Source organism: Seriola aureovittata, chromosome 5 (genome assembly GCF_021018895.1).
Source record: "Seriola aureovittata isolate HTS-2021-v1 ecotype China chromosome 5, ASM2101889v1, whole genome shotgun sequence".
NCBI classification, from domain to species: domain Eukaryota; kingdom Metazoa; phylum Chordata; class Actinopteri; order Carangiformes; family Carangidae; genus Seriola; species Seriola aureovittata.
Window position 1 is genome coordinate 2,208,234 of NC_079368.1, and position 4,517 is coordinate 2,212,750.

The 4,517-nt window shown below is 39.7% G+C and overlaps 1 long non-coding RNA gene across 1 annotated transcript; it reads left to right on the forward strand.

Moving 5' to 3' along the window:
* The first annotated feature begins 177 nt into the window (after nt 1-177).
* LOC130170081 (uncharacterized) lies at nt 178-1,210 on the forward strand. Its single transcript, XR_008827939.1, has 2 exons — nt 178-426; nt 842-1,210. It is a non-coding gene; the product is annotated as an uncharacterized LOC130170081 (long non-coding RNA).
* The last annotated feature ends 3,307 nt before the right edge of the window (nt 1,211-4,517 follow it).

Below are 4,517 nucleotides of genomic sequence, written 5' to 3' on the forward strand. Positions count from 1 at the left end.
GCTTCTTCTTCTTCTTCTTCGTCTTCTTGTCCGTCTTCTTCTAATGAATTTCCGGCAGGCTGTACACTGAAAAGCGTAATGCTGCCCCCCACAGACAAGGGATAGCTATTCATGGTCCGTTCACAAAGTATAATTCTTTTTCAGTTGTTCACGTTGTCTAATGAAACATTTAGGGGGTATTGTCTAATTTCATTGTCCGACTTGTACTAGTATGTTGACGTTTGTGAGCTCGCGCTTCATTAGCCAATGCTGCCTGAACGCTGTTAACGCTAAGTGTGCGCTATTGTCGCATTGGATGATGCGCCTAGAAAGCGATGTTTATCTCCATGTCGAAGGACCGCTCCGACAAGAAACCACGTTCAACTGCAAAGAAGCAAAACACGAGTAAATCCTGGTGTGGTTTTCCACCGCGGGAAACAGCTCTGGGTGAGTAGAGAGATGAGACTTTTCTGTTAGACTGGTGAGTAACATCTAATGTTGGTCTGTAGCTAAAAGTATCATTAGTGCAAATGACAAAACGTACCGACAAACACTTCAAGTGACATAAATGTATGATTGATGATGTTGACAGACGTTTAAGTGATTTAGTAGAATTCAGCCTGTTCCTGCAGCTGTTGTCCAGATAGATGCGTCACTAACTTTTTTTTACAAGTAAAACAAAGAGACTGTTTGATCCAGAACCAGCGGGTTCAGGATCCACTGCCTAATACTGTATTTATTTTAGCATATTCATATCTATCTTTACTATTTATTATACAAACACAACAGACCTAACATGTTTGAATATAAAGAACTTGTATGATCTAAACTAATTGTCCTCTCACATGTTTGTCTGTATCAGGACCAGAAGTCCAGTCCAGTCCTCCCCAGTGTTGGACCAGCACCTGCCTTTTCTTCTGTGTCTGGCCTCATCAACCATCAACAACCACATTACAGTAACACCTCAGAGTATTATCCCTGCACAGAACACATATTGTCTATACTGCGATCTTTTGCACATCCTGCTCAGCAGGAGTTTTGTCAACACTTTTGTACATAGTTTTTTTCATAGCTTTATTATTTTAATATGTGTATCTATGTATATTTATCTTTTTGCTTGTTGCAGTATTTTACCCTTTTATTGCTATTTCCTGTTAATATGTTTATTGGAAACACCAAGCCAAATACCTTGTAAGTAAAAACCTACCTGGCAATAAACCTTATTTTCTGATTGTGCCTTTGTGATGATGTCATCATCCCTTCCTCATGCTGCTGTAGCCTCACACCCATGTGTCATGCAGTATCCCCTTGTCTTCATATTTTTATAGGTAAATAAAAACATACTGTTTGTACTACAAGTACTCATAATTTGTTTCAGTGCTATCAACAATTTTAACTATTAACAATAAATGCACATATAAATAATAAATTATAAGGAACATGGGGAAAACAACAACATGATTAACTGGACAGGGGTGAAGAGGTGAAATGTATGGAGGTGGAGCAAGTAGCACGATCTTACACATTATACCTTTAAAGAGACAGACAGGGCTTTCTCTAAGGGCTTTTTGTACCATTGGGTGTTCAAATCATGACAGCAGGTTGGCGGCTACAGAAATGTATACCACTAATATAGTCCCAATTTTTATGATGTAGGCCTAAATGAGACATACACTTCCACAGGCTGCTCCGTTGCCTGGATACACCTCTGTGAAACATTCGGGAATGTTGTGACACGTGTCAGTTGGCCTTTTATCAAAATCCAGTCAAGTCATGAGTAAACTTTATGTAATGTTATATTGTTTGCTTTGATGCAAAGAGTGGTCAGCGATTATCCTCAATGAACTATGCAATTCATCGTTACAAATCTGGTAAAAAGGTTTTGTAATTTCTCACTTACATTTATCCTGATAATGTTGTCGTCTTTGTATTTCCAGTTTCAGCCATTAACTATATATTTGGTGGCTGAATTTGAAAATGATATGCTGTTGCCAGGCACCAACGGCTACATCGATGTATTTGGGACAGAAGGTCCGAGGTTCGAGGTGCATTGAGAAGAGGAAAGAACTGAGTCCTCTCCAACACCTGTACCTCACCTTGACCATAGCTAAGGGACCAGGCAATTTAGTTTTGCCACATGGCTCTCTGCATCAGCAAGCCGACCATCTCTACCACCACCTCCAGGCCCACCCCAGAGAAGCTATTCAAGGCACGAAACCAAACAATATTGAGAAAAAAAAGAGCCAAGTAAAAATACTTTATTACAGGTCGGCAGATTTATGACCTAGTCTCAATTATCCAAGTAAAACAGGTAAATCTGAAATCCGAGTAGTCATAACTGTTTAAGTTTTATTCTTGTCAAGTATGAAAAGACCCAAAATTAACACAGAGGACTACTTGATTGTGATTTTTTTTTTAAGGTGCATTTGTCTGAGAAAGATTCTGTTCCAGGCTTTGCGTTTCATTTAAGTGATTTATCACTGTAATCGTGATCACCGTAAGCTGTTTCCACTGTTACCTGTAATTACACAACTTGCATTACATTTGACAAATGAGTGATCTGAAGATAGTTACGATATAAAACCTGAAGTGAATGCATTCCATAATACTTAATTGGAAATGTTGTAAATTTGCTGGTACAAAATAAAAAAAGAGACTCATGTTTCTGTTGAGGATTATTGGAGATCAAGGATGTCACTCTGTTGAAAAGTGGTGTGCACATAAGGACTCAGATGAAAAAACATGTTTAAATGTTCTTCAACAGGGTTCTGAACAGTGCCTGAACAGGGCCATAGGCACCAGCCAATCTGACTAAACGGATGAGATGAAGTTGGTGACCAGAGACTGTTCCCAATTTTGGTCACTAGATGGCAGTAGATTACATGAAATAATACAGTGATGATCCCTTCATTCATTCACTAATCCAAACAGCAGACAAGAAACCTTATTGGCAGACCAAAGGTTTTGATTTTCAAGCCTCCCTTGTTTTCTATTGTCAATTATAAAAAATAATAAATCTTTTTTGAAGTTGTTGGGCTAACGCCAAAGAGATGTAAAAATGACCAGAATGCTTGCATGACCTTGAACAGTGATATCAGGCTGTGAGTTCTGTGGTTCACAATTTACAGTAACTGAAATCACAGCTGTGGGAACATTCATTCATCTATCCACTCATCTACTCCGTACTGCTCTCTGGGCCTAGGCTAGGTCACAGGGCAAGAGGGTGAGAGCTGGAAAAGATGGCGAGGGCTGTGTATGAGGCTAAGGGGGGATGGGGAGGCTCGTATTTTCCTTGTCTTTTGGGGTGGTGGAGGGATGCGGACACCCAGGCAGATGGTATGAGGAAAGAGCTGTGTGTGTGTGTGTGTGTGGCTGTGTGCGCATGGATTTCATCCATCCCCTCCTCCACACTTCGAAGAGGGTAATCAATTAAATGCATCCTAATCACCACCATCCCCCCTCCCTGCCCCTCCATGCCATCCATCGAGTCAGCAGATCCCTCTGAGCAGATGCAGGCCTATGGATATCAATGGATGTCCATAGGCCTGAAGAGGGGGAATTTGAGCTGTGCTTTTGGGGAGGCAGGAATAGACTGGCCTCAGGGTCTCAGCACACACAATGTGAATATATTTACATGCCAATGTCCACTTAACAACTTTATGTTTCCTCCATGTAGGCCATGTAGTTCACAATGATGTGGAAAATTTATCTCTGGACATTTGTAGAGATATCTTAATTTTATCACTTCATGATTTCAGAGTGAGGCAGAAATGAAAGCTGTCAGATTTTATCAGATCCAAAAGCTATTTAACATTTGCTCAGTGAACTTTTTGCTAACACTGTTTTAAAATGAGAAGCCTGTTGAAGACTTAAATATGCACTTTACAGCAACATACACAATGTGCTGAACACTGAGGCTAAAGCTGAAAGTCACACACAAAAAAAAGCAGCTTTCTGTTTGTATGCTAAGTGTAGAAAAGGTTACTTAGACAACACAAAGGTCACACTTCACAGGACCTAGATCAAAGTTCAGTTCACACAGATTACAATAAACTAGCTCACATTCATAGTCCACTATTTTGAATTTTGAACTTTGTTGACAGTCCCAAAAATGAAGCTAGCTTTAGCAAGTTTATATGAACATTTAGACACTTTTACAACAGAAAAAAAAATCTCAAATTTTTATGCAGATTGTTCCCTCTCAGTCTGAAAAAATCAAGTCTGCACATCAGCCGCATGCCTGGTGCCATAAATCCTTGGGTGCCACCATAAAACACAGTTCTTCTTTCTCTTATGTTTTATGTTTTTTGGCTGTTGGATAACAGGTTTTGGAGCATTACCACCCTCTGGTGCGTGAGAGTTATTAACTCTTGCCAGAATCAACGTCGCTCACGGTCATGTTCATGTACATTAGTTGCAAACGGGTATGTTCAGTTCATCATTTACCTAGAAATAATTGCATATGATGAATGGTGCTCATTTAGCTCATTCATGCACAACACTGATTTGTTTGATAGATAGATAGATAGATAGATAGA